The sequence below is a fragment of the Agelaius phoeniceus genome, chromosome 1 (genome assembly GCF_051311805.1).
Source record: "Agelaius phoeniceus isolate bAgePho1 chromosome 1, bAgePho1.hap1, whole genome shotgun sequence".
In the NCBI taxonomy this organism is placed as follows: Eukaryota; Metazoa; Chordata; class Aves; order Passeriformes; family Icteridae; genus Agelaius; species Agelaius phoeniceus.
Genome location: NC_135265.1, coordinates 61394112 through 61412803, shown reverse-complemented (window position 1 = coordinate 61412803; position 18692 = coordinate 61394112).

The window sequence follows — 18692 nt, the reverse complement described above, 5'->3', positions numbered from 1 at the left end:
TAAGTAAAATAACTTCATCTGTTTCAGTTCAAGGAGGTGTCTACCAACACTGAAAAAAAGGGTAGTATTCACCTTCAAGGCACCTGGGACAGATGTTTTTTTTTATTCATCAGTAATTGTAAAAGTTTTTGAAAGCTGGAATGAGGTGAGTTCCCCTTGGCCACATTTGTCTGGTTGCTCTTACATGTCATTTCTACTGCCAGCCCAGGAAAAGCTTTTGCCTTGACCAATTGTGTCTGAGTAGGTTTTTATTGGCTTCTTTGTCCCACCAGTGAAGTATCAGGAAATCTAATAAGAGTGCAAAAGGTTAGAGTGACATGGTATAATCCTTTCCTTCTTTCTGTTATGTTTCATTGAGGCAGTCTATATTTTTCCCTGTTCCTTAATCAAAACTCTAGTTTTACAACATGTCTGTATGTTTTTAAATCCATTTATTGTTGAGTATGCATGAATCTGTAAATAATGACAGTGTAATGACCTTACCATGGGTAGTTACAGATGCAATATTACTTTCATTTCAATTGTAATGTAACAACATTCCTGCCTACTGTATCTCCCATTTAAGCCTCCTGTTTTCAGCCTTACTGAAATGACAGCCTCTTTGTAAACACATTTTTGTTATTTACAGTTTTGGATTATTTTCTGTAGTTAAAATCAGATTATTTTCAATAGCTAAGAGCATAAATGTTCTTTAGATGCATACTTTTAGTCATGATAAAATGATTTCCTGTTATTACTGTTGTTTTGCTTCCCCCCTTTTTTCTTTTTAAATCCATCTAATTATTATTTACCTCATAGTTGTTTAACATTTCTTTATTTTGTTACATCTCTTCTGTTTTAGTTATTTCAGGCTATTTTCATGTAGAAATGTTTAAAGCTTTGCCCAGATTCTCAAAAGAAGTTGCTTTTCTTGATATGTAAATCAAAATATTAATAAAATAAGGCTTCTGATCATACGGAATTTTATCAAGGTCTGTTGTTGTTTCTCATCATCAATGGGAGATAATCACTGCATTTTCTTACATTCCATGCTCATGTAAATCCTTTGTGATGGATAGTTTCCATAACATCACTGATTCAGGAAAAGAATTCAAATTCCAAGTTGTAGCCTAATAAATATTTTGTTAGGTTTCACATTCTTCGTTTTTGTAACATTAAATATTTTGGTGTTTTCTTACCAGTTTGGGTTGCCACATTCAGCAGGTATTTTGCCTTTTACATCAAAGAGGTAAATTGATGTTAGTGCTCTGTCATTTGACTGTCAGTGATATTGGTACATATTAAGTGGTTTAAAATGTATTTAATTAAAGATATAGTGCTTGGTTAATATTCATTAGTCAGTAAAACATTTGGCATTTATGCCTCTTTTTTTTAAATATGATTGCTTTATTGCAGTTCAAAAAGATTTTTAAAAGCTGTATGCAAGATTTTCTCATTCTGGAAGAATGACTAACCACTTAATTGCACCAAATATAATTTTCTTCTTGCCTGTCTTTGCAATTAGAAAAATGAATTGTCTCTTACAAAGTGTTATGACTTTGCTTGTACCTAATAAAAATATTACAGCCCCACTCACTCACTCTTTCAAAGGTGAAGGAACCCTACTGATCAAAGGAGGGAGCAGTTAGTCAGCTCTGGAGATGGATCTGCAGCTTAAGTGTGATGCTAAGTCACTCAAAGTTCTGAAACGTCTTTTTCCTTTTCTTTCTTCTCCAAATTAAAAACCTGTCCTACAATATCAGCCATTAATAGCATTTTTCCTTTTTTTCAAAATAGTACTGAAGGTACACAAAGAAACAGAAGTAGTCATAATGTAGTAGGGTATGTAAACTGGTGCTTCTTTGACAAAGCATGAGTTTATGGTGCTTTCCCTTTCTCAGGGATTCTTAGGAATGTTAAATTCCTACTCCCTGTCTTCACCTTGCCCATGAGTCCTTCGGCTGCAACTCCCAGGGAGGTATAGGAGATATAAGCAATGAAAGCAAACCTCATGGTTTTTCTTTCCTCTTAGTGAGGAAGAAGAGAATGTGAAGCAAATCAAAATTTGTGAGCACTGTTTGCTTGTGCTGGCATTGTCATTCACAACCAGATGTAGGAGAACAGGGAACACTTGCATTGTTAAAGTTACAGATGTAAAGTGACAACTGGTGCAGAAGAAATTCCTTAAAAATTCCAGTAAATATGAAGTTGTGAGTCTTAACTAGACTGCCTTTTTTTTCTGCATCATATGACACTAATAATTAGACTTCCAAATTTCATACCACTGTTATCACTTTAATTACAATCTCAGGTCTTAGCGCTCAAATGCTTCCAGTCACTTAAGAAGGAGGGAGTAATTTAATTTAACATCAGATTCATTCCTTGTAAAAAAACCCACAGAGATTAAAGGTGTATAAAAGGCAAACATAAAAGACAGTTTGGCAATGTGGGAAACCACAAACAAGGTTTTACCACATTTTTCTCTATCATCATCATTTCCTTGAATGTCTAAGCAAATATAAAGCTTTTCAAAATGAAAAAAACCCCAAAAAACAAAAACCACAAATACTCTCTATTGGTGGTATTTTTGAGAGTTGTTCTATAAAAATTAGCTTGCACCTGAGGATTTAGTTATTTGGGAACATAAATGAATAAATAAAATACGGAGTTTTCTGCCTTAGCCGTCATGAGACTTTACAATGATGTTTCTAAGCTAAGTTACTCCTGAGAAGCTTTCTGGGTATGTTAAGAATAGATCCTTTAAAATTTTATTTCAGTTGTCATATCATGGTTTCCCTTCATGTAGCCAAAAACAATGAAAAGCTGTGTCTAGTTGTGACTTTCCTTTACACCTGGGCAGCTCATTGAGGCCAGGAGGAGACCAGGGCTCCTGATTGTAGAGGAAGGGCTACTTCTCACTGTCTACCCCTCTCCTCAATTTGAATGTCGTCAGTGATTTCATGTCGTGCCATGACCTCCTGAGCAGATAGGCACAGTCATGACCGTGGCTGTAGGGCATGAGCACCCTCGTGCATGAGCAGGATGAGCCCCCTGCCCCAGCAAGGCCAGGGCATTGCACAGCCCCCAGCAGCTCCCAGGGAGGGCCCTCAGGTCCCAGGGTGGTGAGAGGGGAGGAAAGGGTGTGTGATGAAATAGGAGGTAAGATGGGAGCTCTTACCCCTCTGATCCCTGCAGCTGTCTTCCCCTGTGTTTGAAAGTTTATTACTGTTGCCTGCAGTAGCAGGATCCTGTAGCATTAAGCAGTCCTTATAAGCAAGTGAGCTGTAGACAACATGGGAATTAAACACAGTGGCATAGGTTGCACACATCAAATTAGAATAAAATGACTGGCCTTTTTGACCCATGGTGACAAAGATACTCAACCAGAAATTGTTCTGTGATACCAGCCTTCCTAAAAGAAATAGCTGACTGGAACAAGGAAATAAAAGCAGATAGAGCCTTTTGAAAAAAGAAATGGTGTCATCATGGTCCATTTTTATAGCCATATCACTGTACTGTTTCTATTTATGGGGAGATGTGTGGGGCTCAGACCAGAAAATCCAGGCTATTTCCGATTATCCAGGCTGAGCTTCAAGTGTTTTTGTATCTCACAGTGTAGTTTTATCTTGAGCAGAATCTTTCATGCAACACTCATACTTACTGTCTTTTATGTTGGAGAGCTGATTGTTAAAATTACATGTCAAGGGTTTCTTACATAAGCACAGTCAACCCAAATGTTCATTCAGTGTAGTTCCCTGTCCTATATTGCTGCCAAAATCAGGCAGCTAGGGAAAATATATATATGGTAGCTTTTACATTTGCCCAGCATCCAGCTAGTTTTGTCTTTGTGAGCTGATTGTAGCATTCCTGTGTATTTCTAGTCCATGAGAATCCAAGTTCCATTTGACCTTATGTTAGCTCTTAGTTTTCATACCATCTGTAGGCAAGAAGTTACAGAGCTCTAAGACTTCAAACACCTACAGCTTGATAACCTAAAACAAACTCAAACAAAGCTTAGGGAGGTTGAATTGTCAAATAAGTGACTCAGAACAGGCATCAGAAAAGTCTGATAACCTGAACCCACCCCAGACAGGCACTGTGCATCATATTCTTGCTTTATACATTTTTTTTTGGTATTGCTGAAATTCTGCAGTATATTTTTTCTGTTTCCATGCAGCTATTTTCAAACACACAGAAGCATGTTCCATGGCTAAGAGTGCAACTGTCCTAGAAAAGTGATTTTGACCAGTTCTTGAAAGTCACATGAAAATCCTGGACTCAAAAGCTTGCTAATGTTTGAGCTAACATCCCAATTAAATTTTTGTGTTCAGGTCAAGCCTAAAGATTTAGCTCCATACTTTGCGTCAACATTTTTGACAGTGTTACTAGAATGTTTTCTGCTTGATTAGCAGATTAGTGTTTTGAGGACAGCTTGAACATAAATTTGCAGCATCCTAGTGAATTCTGCATGTAATTTTAATGCCTTTGGTTTGTAACACTGGTAACTTAAAAAGTCATTCCTCAACTACTGTTAATATTATTTAATTTGGTCCTAAATTAAGTATGATGATGATGAATTTGCAAATCTCTTCACAGAGATGTTTACTCAGCTGACTACTAGCATTCTTAATCAGCTAGCAAACTCAAAACTCAAACTTTGATGTAAGTTGTGAAAATCTGTTTAAAAGAGAGGAAAGAAGGCAATTCGACAGAAGAAAAAGAATTACTAATTATATTTAAAAAAAACCAAACAGGCTTTTTTCTTCTGCAGCTAATCAGACTCCTGCCACAGATTCTGTAATATCTTAGTATAAGAATTGTCAGCCATCTAAAATTGCAATATAATATTTTAAGCAGCAGACTCTGGGTCTCTAGAATTTATTCTTATGTTTCTAAGCAGATTGTAAGGCTGTCCATTAACTTTATCCAACTTTAGAAGGAGAGTATATGTTTCAGAAATGAAAGCCATTTCTATTTTTTGCCCACATTTTGTACATTTAAAAAGTTACTGTCAATAATACACAGTTAACACTAGAAAGAAAGTACTAGGAATTTCCTGTGTGGTTTTAAAAAATATTTATAAATTAAATGTAGTGTCTTAGACAAGGAAATAGAGAGATATCCATTTACAAGGAAAGATGCCCAAAAATATCAAGACAGAAGAAAAATAATTCAAGCTTTTTTAGACACTTAATTCTCAGGATTTCTAGAAGTTGCAGCAGAGAGTGAACATCCATTAAAAAAATTAAAGCTTTCTCTTTCATGGGGGGAAAGGTGTTTTTTATTCAGTTACATTCTATTTCAGAAATGTGATCTGTTGTTTCAGACAGCAATAAAATTCAGAAAGGTTTCTAAAATATACTTTACACTGTCTTTCATAAAATAAATATTATTACAACTAGGATGATATATTTTGTGCTATAGCACCCTGTAACAATTTTTGAGTTTTTACAAGATCAGGAGTTATTAATTTTCAGCAAGTTGTTTATTGTATCTGAAAAGTATAGGTATTCTTATTTTTTGCCATTTGAAAGAACTTAAAAGCTTAGATCTTAGTGAACTGTGTGCTAATGAAAATACAGGGGTATATTTTTTAATATAGGTGAGCTGCAAAATTAAAAAGAGCATCTATTTTTTACATGCTGATGGAGGTTATTAAAAGCTCAGTTTTTGAATATAGGTTAACTGTGTCTATTGTGTATTTCCATGTAGTTTAGACACTTAGACATACCAATGCCCACATAAACCTCTTGCAATTTTGTGAACAGAAAAATGTAAACCTAGTTCGGTGCACTTCCTATTCTATCTCTTTTTACATTTATAGGCTGTTAGGTCTCGTTTTGTCAGTTTACTTTTGCAGCAGACATTTGAAAATAACTGTGGATTTTTTTTAAACAAGGATCTACAGTGCAGGACATTTTCACAGTTGATAAGATAATATTGACCTTAACTGTAGACAGCACTCTGCTCTGATTTAGTTTCTATTGGTCTGGGTTGGAATTTTATAATACAGTAGGATCAGGATATTCCTATCTTTTGCCAGAAGGTACTCAAGTGCTTTATTTCAGGCAGCGTAGCCATGTCTTATCCATTTTATGTTTGGTGAGCATCCTCTCCTTTTTAAAACAAATTTATTAACTTGATTAACTCAAAGAACTCCACTGATTATGCCCTCAGGATTCAAGTGCTGTGTCAAACAAGATACATTGCATATATGTGCAGCATGCAGGAGGCCTATACTCCTGCAATCTTGACTGGTAGCTGCTGTATTTTTTGACTTGTATCCGTGGCAACCAATGGTGTGGAAGAAAGGCGCCAGAATCACCTGAGTAACCATGGAAACCAAAACAATGTTTATGGGTAATTGCCCAATCTAACCCTCCTACCTACACAAAATAGGAAATAATTGATTTTAATACCTGGTGACACTGGCCTGAAATTAATAATTTGGAATGATTTATGTCTTCTCATCATTGGTCTCTCCAATCCAAGCTGTTCTATGATTCTATGTTTCCAACACTTGAAGCAAGAAGCTACATGCAAAACATATGATAAAGAAAATGAGATCACCTCTCTGTAGTCTTTTCCTTTCTGATCACACCTAGGTCAAGTTAAATACCCTTGCACTGTGAGGATATTGTTTAGTCAGTATTTGTTTTAGATGTCATACAAGGAATTACTGAATTCTGATCTAGCCTTGATTTGTCTTTGATATAAAATATTTATTCTCCCATGTCATTCAAGGAAAAAAGTGTCAAATCATGTGAAGTACTTCCATAATGAAAAACTATCTATGTTGCTGTTTTGAGTAAGATGTTCAAATCAAGACTGAGAAATGGGGAAAGACAGTTTGAAAGGGCTGTGAAAATACTCTGATCTGCCTGGTCTTGACTGCTCTCTAGAGTTGCAATAGGAAACTGTAACTGGCTTCAGCTTACTCAGGGAACTGCTGTGGGAAGCAAGTTGGTGTAAGCCCTGCTAAAAAAAAGAGTTTTGACAGTGTACTTTTATCTAGGAACAACACAGTGTCCTTTGAGAAGGAACTGGCATGGAGGAGGAGATCTGAGACTTGATGCAGGAGGCTTGATCTTTTCTTTCTTCCCCTAGAATTCTCATGCTGCATCTTTTGAATGGGCTTGGAGTCCTCACTGCTGAGCCTGGTAGGAGAACGTTGCAGGGTCAAAGTAGAGGGCAGTGAGGGTAGTTCAGTGAAATTATTACACTTGCAGCTGAAGTTTTATATCTATGAAACTGCCTTTGCTTCATAGTGGCCAGCTCCTGCATCCAAAAGGGAAGCATAAGAGCAGTAGAAGCTGTATTCATCCTAACTTACTGCTCCAGGCTCATCTCAGGCTGTCAGGAAGCAGCCCAGAGAGTGTATCTGACAAATGTATTAAATCAGGGAAAAGGAAAGAATGCCAATAGAAGATACTCAGTAAGAGAACCTTGGAATGTAATTGCAGGGAAAGGAGAAGGAGTTGTAATAAATGACAACCATACATGATGTCATTGAGCTTATTGCAGGAAAAGTCACCAGCACTGATTTAGGGTATGAAAGCTGCTTTAATCAAAGGACAGAAAGGTAATTACAGTCAGGGACTTTTACAACAAGAAATCAGATACTGAGATATCTAAAGCAAAATTAACTGCTAAAAAAGACTTTCAATTAAATAGGTGACAATGGGAAAGCAACAATGAAGGTCGTTAGCAAGTTGAAAGAAATGTCTGAAAAGTGAAAGGTAAGAGAGCATTGTGAATGAGTGGTCTAGGTCACTTAGAGAAACACTGACCAAAATATTGACAAAAGCAGGTTTAATATAAGTTTGCAAAAGCACAAAGTTTGGTGATAAGGTTCATTCTATTACTATATGCATAAAGCACACAAAGTAAAATCAAGTTAGAATCAATCTAGAATGGTTTACATGAAGACCAGGGATGGTCTTTGTTAGGAAACAGGAACTAATTAGACAACAGAAATTCCTGGGAGCAGGCAGTGTTTCCAATGATCTCAAGGGGAGCCTAACTGCATAAGAGGCATTAATCAAGGCTTGGTCCTAACAAGCATTCCTGAAATTGTAAAAGAGCCCGAGGGGTAGTGGGGGCATATGCACCTCAGCAGAGAAATATGATTACTTTGCCTAACAACAGAGAAATAACAGGTTGATTATTCCTGGGTTGAAGGTGAAGGGGGTTTTTTTTGATACCCTTTCTTACTAGGAACTTACAATGACATTTGAAAACTCTCAAAGCACAACCACACAAAAGGATAGCTCCTGAAAATGACAGTCTGGAGAAACTGGCTGGAGAAACAATTCATGTTAGCAGAAGGAACAAAAAAAATAGTGCTAGGATGGGTATCTAAAAGAATTACTACATCAAAGATTGAAAACCGAGCTTCTAAGCCATTTAGGAGATATTTACTGAAGTTAATGTGAGCAAGACTATGGCAGATACCCAGACTACTCTTGGAAAAGTGTGGTTATAAATGCTGCTCTGGAATAATGGTTTGTATGTGACCTTGTAATTGTAAAAAATATCAGCTATTTCATCTGTCCTTGGAGCCTTCATTAATTTAGGCATGATAATAAATTGCACCAATGGTTGTTTTGTGAAACATTGAACATTACTATTTCATTAGAGGTGGTTTGAGAGATTTTCTAATTCAGTACTTCATGGTACTAAGAACTTAAAAATGTATAGATATACTAGAATAGCTAAATATTATCTTCGAGAAAAGCAAAAATCTGTAACAACAACTAGATTTTAATTTTACTTTCCCTTTCAAAAAAATCTGAAAGGACTCCTTTCCTTTCAGCAAATAATTGAAACAAATAATTTGTACAGTACACAGAATGCAATAACTAGTCCAAATTATTAGAGCACTATGTGCAGCCTAATAATTTATTTGAAAATCAGGATCAATACACTATTAACTAAATGAATATTGAATATTAATTACCTCATTCTAAATGACATCTCTAATTTTTATTTGATTTACCCAAACATTGCTTCAACTTTTTCAATTTTATGATCAAGGAATTTTGATGCTGACAAATTTAATACCTGAGGGAATTTCAATATAATACTTAAGGAATTTCTCATGCTTTCAGCATAAAAAATGCCGGTAACAAAGTGGGAATCACTACCCAGATGCTCTGTTCCCATCAGTTGTCACTGTCAACCAGGACAAACTGCTGTGCTTCCCTTTTCAACCAAGAATTACTCTTCTATTGCTGCATAGGGAAGTTCCCTGTATTTATAAGAATTGAGATGACTGTGTTAAAAGCATTTTGTACATGCAAAGTAGCAAAATGCCACCCCTGAGATTTCTGCACATGTGAATTAATGTTTTAATGTAATGGGAAGTTTACTTCCTTTCTGGGGTGCAAAGGAATTCTGGTAGATGCTCTAGTTTAAGAATGAAATGGCAAACATTTTAGCTGTGATGGTGTTAGTGAAATGAAATTCCCTGTGTTTTCCTTTTCTTCTAATTCACATGTAAGCACTGGGAGAAAAAATATGACAGCAGAAGTACATGCTAGCTAAACCTCCTTTTTATTGCCAGCAATAAAGGTGCCTCTGGGATGAGAAGGACCCTGTGTTACAACTCCAGATTCTTTAAAAGCAACCTGAACACTACTTGCCTGTTTATTTGTACACTTTACAGACCATATCTGCTGTGGCCATGATATCATAGAATCACGGAAGCATTAAAGTTGAAAAAAATCTCCAAGATCATCAAGTCCAACCTTTGGTCTATCTTTGGTCACCATTCACTTGTAAGTAAGTGATTGTACATGCAAACCTCCATGCCCATTTATTAGCTGAGTTTATATGAGTTTGTTGCAGCTTTCTTTTAATACTCTTTTCAAAAGCCTTTCCTTCCTCAAAGAGTATGGAAACATCTTTTTACTTTCAGGTAGAAGTGGAGAACAAAGCCCTTGGAATATGTAATTACTAAAGTCTGAATTATCATTCACAGAGTGCTTGGCAAACCAGATGGAGTGAAAGACAGTGCTATGTGATTGATTTGGGAAGCTTGGAAAAGAATCAGAGGGAGAGGTTTTATAATTCTACTCTATGGTGTGACTTTCATATATTTTTTACTAAGCAATAATTTTAATTTTTATTTTAAAAAGGATAAATATCTGATGAATAATAGTTCCATAGTTAGATGCCAAAATTATTAAGCAAATACACTTGTTGCAATATTTAATTCTTTCTATAATTTAAAGACTATTTAAAGACTAGCAAAGCTCTATGAAATCAAAGATATAAATTTACCTACTAATATAGGAAACTACAAACTTCTGATGAATAAAGTTGAAGAGGACAGGCTAAGGCAGATAAACTAAAAACCCATGAGTTCCAAGGAAAAAGGGGTGAGCAGCTGAGAATATTGGCAAAGAACAGATTCTTTATCCCCACTTCTTCCACTCATTCTTCTTTTATTCTATTTTGTTTTATGGAATTAATTTAATTTTACATGTGAAATATAGTCAGGGATGTAGTGGGGCCAAAAGTTTTAATGAGTTCAAGAGAAGGTCAGTTGAATTGTAAGACATATATCAACATTACTGCTATAGAAAACTATTTTCATAACTACACAGATGATTCAATAATTTTGTCTTGTAGCCTGTTGTATGTTTATTACTGTTGAAAAGAGTGTCTGCCATGCAAGCAGTACAACAGAACTTTGTGTTTACAGCTCATGGGCAGTATTCATTAGATGATTATTTTTACTCATCTGAAATAAAATGGCAAACATTTCATAAGTAATCAAAAAAATTTGCTTTTTTGAAAACCTCCTTGCTGCTAGACATATTCATAAGGTAACATTATACCCTATAATGGAAAAAGGTAGTGGAATTTTACTTGAGAGTTTATTATTGTTTATGCTGAAGTAAAGCTAAAGGGCAGTCCTGGAAAGAAGGACTTGGCCTAGAAGCTTAGAGCTGTCTGTGAATGAGAAAAGACATGCCGGGGTGACCTAAAGAGCGCCAGCATCCTAGCTCCTCTAGCACATCCCTGAAACCCTCCTGGTGTCATCTGGCATCATAAGGACTTGTCTGTCTCAAGACTGACTCCAGGAGCATCTGGATCAACAGGCAGCAAGAATGCTGCAGAAATGCTGTTGCTTTGCAAAGTTTTACTGCCACCAGTAATTCATAATAGGGGAGTTATTGATGACTCAAATTCTGTTGTACCTGAACAATTCAATAAGACTGTAAAGAATCAGAAACCTGTGTCAGTCCATAGTTGGGGTGCCCCAATTTGGGGCATGTGCATGAATGAATATATACACTGGCAATTCTAGACTTTGTGTCCAAGCTCTGCTCCTCAGTCATCACTGACCAATTGCCATTTTTCTCAAGAGCCCCCATGGAGGAGGGTTTTGCTTGCCTGAATCTGCAAGCAGATTCACTGCGTTCCCATAAAAAATAGTGCCAGTAATGAAGAATTTAATTTCTTCTTAGGCTTTTAGGACTTTCCTTAGTGCTTTAACTTAAAAAAATGGGGAGGGGGGGAATGAAGAAATTATTTATAAGTTCAGTGAAAATTAAAGCAACACTAAAACCATTGATGTAGATAAGGAATTAAATCCAGGGGCAGAAACAGTGAGATTAGTAACAGCTGGTACAGAGTACAACAGTCTGGAGAAATGCTGTCCTGGGGTCAGAATTTCAGCACTAATTTCTGCAAATATGTTGCAAATAAAATATTCAGTTTCCAGAACAAATTATCTAAAATTCAATGCACAGAAGCCAGGACGGCTCAGCCCTGAGGCACATGTGCATTGGTTGTATGCACATGCATTAAGTATCACGTACCTGGTGTGAGCAGAGCAGACATTCAGCTGCTTTTCTGCACTGGCACAGCCATGATGTACCCTTGGTTCATCTCTAGGCATTGCCATCATGTTTGGCATTTGTGTGGCACAAACCTTCATGGCAAATTGGAGTGCAGACTAAGTAACAGTTCCCCTTGCCTCAAAATGCACCAATAAGCAAAAAATCCCCACATTTAAGAAGTACTACAGACAATGCAAAAAACGTTTAAAGATAAAGAAGAGTGTGATGTACCCATAGTATTGGCTCATTTTTAGGTAGGTATTGTGTTTACAGGAACAATTCAAAAGTTTGGATTTTTTTTTTGGATGTTTATGTTCTGCAGTTAGAAAAAAGCAAACTGAAGATGTATTTCTTTTGAAGAATGACAAGTAAACATGTTGTAACTAAGCTGCTGTTCAGAATAGGGAGATGAATAAAGACAGAGGGTTTAAGCCAGCAGTCTAGAAGAGCTCCATCCAGCAGCTGGCCAAGAATCTCCATGAGCTGGCAAGAAGCTAGCACTGCACCAGAGTCAATAAGAGTGAATAAGATAATACAAAAAGTTATTAATCCATCAGCTGTGATATTGGTCCTGGGCAAAGTGATAGAATGGATTCTTGTGGAGCCCCTTCTTGATGAGGCTGCAATTTTGGTTGATAAAGCTATTTTTTGATGTAGCAGACTTTTCTTGTGAGGCATTTAACTTAGTGCTGCATGGCATCTTGATCGATTATCCAGCAGGATAATCAACTTGGCACTAATGAATTTAGGGCTGATTAAGTGACAATTCCCAATAGTAATTATAAATAGGAAATTACTGAGCGAGTGTGTATCTCATGACACCATGCAGAGATCCGTTTTCTGACTTCTGCTGCTTAAAGATTTTATCAGTGTTTGGGAAAAAAGTCTAACATAAGTGATGAACTTTGCAGTTATGCTGAAATATGAACTGTTTCATTTTGGGTGATTTAGGTTATGAAGAGACCATGTATTCAGAACAGTTCTCTATTTCTGCATGTGCCACAGAATGCAGCCTATCAACGACCAAAATAAGGTGGGGCAGTGGCTTCTCTGCCAATCAATTCAGGGTGGTTTAAAATTTTTTATTTACTTGTGGGAGTAAAGGCTGGAATAGATGCATGCAGTACTAACTTGACTTGCACTTGAAAGCAAAGTCAGGATCATGCATTCAGTCTGGAGTGTGAGTGGAATAGGACACTATAGAGGTATCTGCCAACCCAGTTCTTCATGGGATCCTAGCAAGGTATAGAGGTGTCTACAGTATCTAGAAACCTACTTCTTGGAGAATCATCATGACTGCCCCCCTTTTTGCAGCTGTGCAGCTGTTCTAGGTGGCATCAGTGGGTGGCAGAACCTGTCCTGTTGAGCCACAGGCACACAGGGCCAGAATACGCTTGCACATCTCTCAGAGGACCAGGTTTTGCCTGTGTACAGTTATTATTACATGATTTTTAAATAGCTCAATTTTCACACCAGTTCAACTATGTTGGCTTCATTGGAGCTGAAGGGATATTCCCTGAGAAAACCGATGATGAAAGCTGTTTTTGTTTCTCACTGCTAAGGTAATATGACACATCAGATAGAGCCACATGGCATGCTTTTCTTTGCAGCATAGCCATTTTTTAGAGTCACTTAATTTTCCTGTGCTACCTACTTGTTCTCTGTCCTTGTTCTCCTTCACTTGCACCAATCTTCCTGTTTTTAAATATTAAAGACCAATTAAATTTACCAGCTTAAAGTAACACTTTTGTTTGTAAGGACTGACTATTTTAATGGAGATCTTTGCAATGATGAAGTGGTTCACAAAAGTTGTACCAGCACATCTGGTAGACAGAGTTTATGAAAGAGTCAGAAGAGACAGGGCTGAGAGGACTGAGGAGAAGGAACTGCATATGCTGGCTTTGCTGCCAAGGGTAACATTATAAAAACACAGTTCTATGTGCTTCCACAATTTAAAACATGTTCCGCCCATTAGTCTCATAACACCTGTGATTGTTTATAGTCTAATGACCTTCATGTGTTAAAATTAACATTTTAACTATTAAAATTGATCTTTGTCACTATCATGTCTCTGCGATTCAAAGTAGAAGCATTACCCTATCATCTTGTAGATAAATCACTTGCAAGGTACTGTGGGAACTCAGCACATTGTTCCCGATGTCCAGAGATGCCAGGACCCTTGGGGGTCTCAGAAATCCTGGAATGTTCCCAAGAGTGCTTGGTGGCTTGATTTTGATCCATCCACAGAAGTGACAGCAGTTAGAAGACATGAGAATCACTTTAGAGTGAAGGGTGTAAAAGGGACACATTTAGAGGGCGAAATATAAACTTTAAGGTTTTTGGTACAGGGGGGTTATGGAGACAAGATGGAGGGATCAGGGCGTGTCTCGTCCTTCTTCTTTCTTCTTCTTGTCTTCCATCTTCTGTGGTGATGTTGGCACTTGGAGATTGGTTTATGGTGAAGGTGCACTTGCTAACATGAGTGAAAAGTATTGGAAAATAAAAGTAAATATCATGTACGTAGATTTTAGTATAAAAAGACAAGACCACCTCGTGGGTGGTCAGAGTGCCCGTGGCTGCCTTCCAGATCAGACCTCTGTTGGGCAGACAGAAAATTTTGTAGATAAGAAACAATAAACAATCTGAAGACCAAAAAGCTGAAGAGTCCAGACTCGTCCTTTGAAACGCGTGCCACCCAAGAACCACCCTACCCGTGTCGGGGCAGAGACAGACAGCCAGACCCAACAAGGTACCTTTATTACAGAATTAATTTTAGAGTAATTAGGAGAGAATAAGTCCTTTTGTGTGACTTTTAGTTTGATAATACATGGTTAATTTAGTTCATAGAGATATTTAATATTAAGCCTCCTTATTATGATATTTTAATAATCTCAAATAGTGAAGTAAAACTTTATTGTAACAGGATGTCAACATTTCGAAGGGATGAGGAAGATTGCTATGGTCTGACTGCCAAATATTTCTCTGTGTTGAGAATAATGTTTCTCTAATGCTAGGTGATTTCACAGGGAGATTCAGAAAATTTTCTGTTTGATTGCAAAGTATCAAAATATTTATATATTTTGCATGAAACAACTTGAAGATATCTGTCATGTATTTTCCCAAAAAACATTAATAACTTCTATTAATATAGTTGTATCCATCTCAGCAATTAATAGGAGATGATCTCCTCCTTTTCTTCTTCTCACTCATCTTTTGCATTTGCCTTAGTAACTCAGCAGTGATTAGGGGTGAAAGGAAAGTTCTTAAAATTAGTATGAAATGCATTTAAAAAATTTAAAAGTAAGATTTTAGGAACCAGGATTCCAAAAGGCATGCTAGAAAGTGTTATGGAAAGTTACGAAATTAAGGGAGAAACTGGAAGCAAACATTAAGGTGTTTTAGATTCTGATTGGTTGTTTTGTAGTCTCTTTAAGTTCTCAAAATGAAGAAAAAGTCAAGGGAGACTGAGATAAATACCATAAAACTCATAGTTATGGATTCAGTCCTAAAAAAGGACTCAGATTGTTTCATTTATTTCCAAGCTGAAGCTTTTCAAAACTTCCAGTGAGTACCTAATGTAACAAGTTGCCTAAAAATTCTGTCGTGCCAGAACATTACTAAGATTGTCTTGACCATTTTTTAAACTATGTTTGGCACATGTTTTTCAAGCTTTTCTCTACATTTATTTAGATCAGGAGTTTCCTTAAATAATTGAAATATATTTGAAACCTGTAAATCTAAGCTTTAAAATATTTGGTTTCTATGAGGGAAACATTGCAAGAAACCATTTTTGCACACTTAAAATGGCAAGTATTACTATCTACATTTTTAATAGTTGGTAGTTAGTAAGGATTGAGTTTTCAGTCATTTAAGTTGTCAGTTTCCACCTTTTTCTTCACTTTTTCCGTTTTATTTAATTCTTACAGATAATTTTCAGAGTAGGCCAGGAGTCTTTCTCAGTATAGTATTTGTGCCTTGAAAATTCCAAGATGTTCTGAGGATTCCTTATAAAAGATCCTCAAAGAAAGAAATTCTCAATGAGATCCTAGAATATAGGCCTAAATTTGATGAGAAGAATATAATTTTAGCAGTTGCTGTTCTAGTCTCTAACACTAAATACGTTTGTAGTCCTGGGCTTCATCAGCTTCTGTTGCCAGTCTGGCCTGTAGCAAGATATTTCAGGACTCAAGACTGTCTTAAGATCTCACTTTCCTTCTGTAGCATTGAGCGTGTGTCATTTAGCACTGATAAAATTCAGTGGCTTAATTAGTTACAGGCTATATATGGTATGAACACCTTTTTTTCTTTCTGGAATGAAAAGTGTTAATTCAATTAATGAAAAGTGCTGCAGTATAGCTATTGTCTAAATTACTCCTTTTTAAACAAAAAATCTGAGAAAATATCTTGTGGGTTTATTTGTTTGTTTGTTTTTTGAAATTAGCAGTTCAAAATTCTTTCAGGCTTCTGTTAAACCTGGAAGAGCTGGAGAAACAGACTGCAATATTGAAGATGAACACAGAATTTTTAGTATTTTTTAATATCTCCTCAGTGTCAGTGAACACTAAATAAATAGTGTCACGTGTTGTTATGATCCGATTAGCGAGAGATGCATTTGCCTGAATTAAGGTTCAGACAAGACCATGTGTCCAAGCCAATAATACAGATTTTATTTAAAAGTAAGTGTGAGGCAGAGAGATAGAAAGAAATAGAAAAAAAAAAAGACGAGGGTGGGAGGAGAGAAAGAGAGAATGATCAAGCAGAAGAAAGTCATCCCCCATGGTGATGCATCCCATTGGCCCTTCCTCACCCTTGCCTTCGTGCCTTCTCAGCAGTGGGGGTCCCCAGGTTGTTTAAGGCTTTTTGCTATTCACACATTTTAGCAAAAAAACTATTTAATGCTCATTGACTACACAGTTCTGTTATTGTATTGGTTAAATGAATCCCTCACTTCTAATGCTTAGTCCCATGCTAAGTCTTTATTTTCTTCTGGGTTGGTGGCTTTTTTGAGTTGGTGGGTTGTTGAGTCGGTGGGTTGTTGAGTCGGTGTTTGCACTCTCTCTCTGCCAGAATTGCATTTTACCCAGTCTGAGCTGATTTCAGCACAGTTTCTGGGTTGCCTTTTCTCGTGGCCCATAAATTCTGTATTCTTTGCATCCATTTTCATTGATACACAAAGCTGGGGAAGCAGAATGTATCTCCCCCAGGTTTGTTAACCCCCAGTAGATCGGAGATGACATCTGGACCACCTTTATCTTATCTCAAGGATCTCTTATCCCATCATGGTGGCTTAACTTAAAGACCAAGCTCCAGGTATCCACAACGGCAAATTTGGGGAGGGGCTTCGGGGTCACAGATGCCATCCATCCTACAAACCTTTTTTTGACTGGTGATATGTGTATGAGCACTTCTTTACCCATTTATCTGCAGTGGGAATTTCTGCCTGGATGCATTAGCCAGACCTCACCTCCACCAGGACAGGGGTTAGTGCCCTACAGTCACTTATCTCCTGGCAAAGTCTTTCTGTGATCTTAACAGTGTTTGAGGCAGGTAATGTGCTCTTTAAGCCCTTACACATGTCTTTGTAGAAGCTTGCTAATAAGCTGTTTTAATACAAGTGAGTTCAGTTTCACTTTAGTCTGTTTTAAAAGAATTTTTAAACCCCTACCATGAATAGGTGGTAAATTGCAAGGTACAAACGCCACATTAACAGCAAAATGATGATTAGGAATATTTACTTCTTGAGTGGTTAAATAGAGAAAACTGTAAGAAAGTCTTGAGAGCAACTGCATCTCTAAATAAATAAAATACTGTGGGACTGCTGCCATCTTCTGGGATATGAGACAAAGACATGCTACTTCAATGCAATTAAATAATTTGACTTGCAAGACCAGAAGAAACTTATCTCTTTAGATATAGAATGATCAGAAATTATTGCAGGTTGGCTCAGTGACACATGGCTTTCTGTCAATACCATAATCCAATTCCTCAACATTCTCGTAATTGACTTCTAAACAGTAGGTTAACATCATTCCGTAAGTACAGCAAAATTGTATTCCCGTAATTTAAGCTGTGGGGAAGCTGCTTGTAAGCACTTGTTGCACTCTACATCTGAGATGTTTCTCAGAGTAATTGCCTTGGAGAAGAGTAATTTTTTTTCATTTATATCACTCTGACTGAAGTGGCTTCTCATGGTTCATGGCTAGGGCTTACTGAAGTACTGTGGTAATACAAACATAATTCAGTAGATGTGTATGGGTGATGCATGTTGTAATAGCTTTACTGCAACTTCAGCCTTTTTCTGTTTTGTGAAGGGCTCCACACCAAATAGTGTGACAGAATTCATTTGCTCATTTTCTTTTATATTTGCTGTGTATTCTGTGTGCTTGTTTGTCCTGTAAATCAGTTGCAAAGAGAGAACGTATGAATTTGATAACCAGCAAGAAAAGTATGACTGATCTTGTTATGTCTCCTCAGGTGAGAATGATTCATTATCAGGAGGCAAGTATAAAGAAGTTGCCTAGAACCAGGGTTATTAGGGACAGGTAATATTTCAGGACCTCAAAAATAAATGCAGTAAGAACCATTCTTCTCAGAAGGTATAAAACCCCCTTTTAAAAGCTACAGATCCTGTCCAACCTAAAGGTCCTCACAGCCACCTACTAGAATAAGCTGTTTAATGCGCGTACCTGGTCTTGAAGGGTGTCAACAATTATGCCTGATCTCTTAAGTATTAGCCTGAGGCATAGATAAACCTGGAATGTTTTCATCAATTTGCCAGTTTCTTAACATTTTTTATCTCTATTTCAGGTTGGAAGCTTCCTAATCAAAAGTTTTGATTGCCTCCTGGGGATTTTTTTTGGA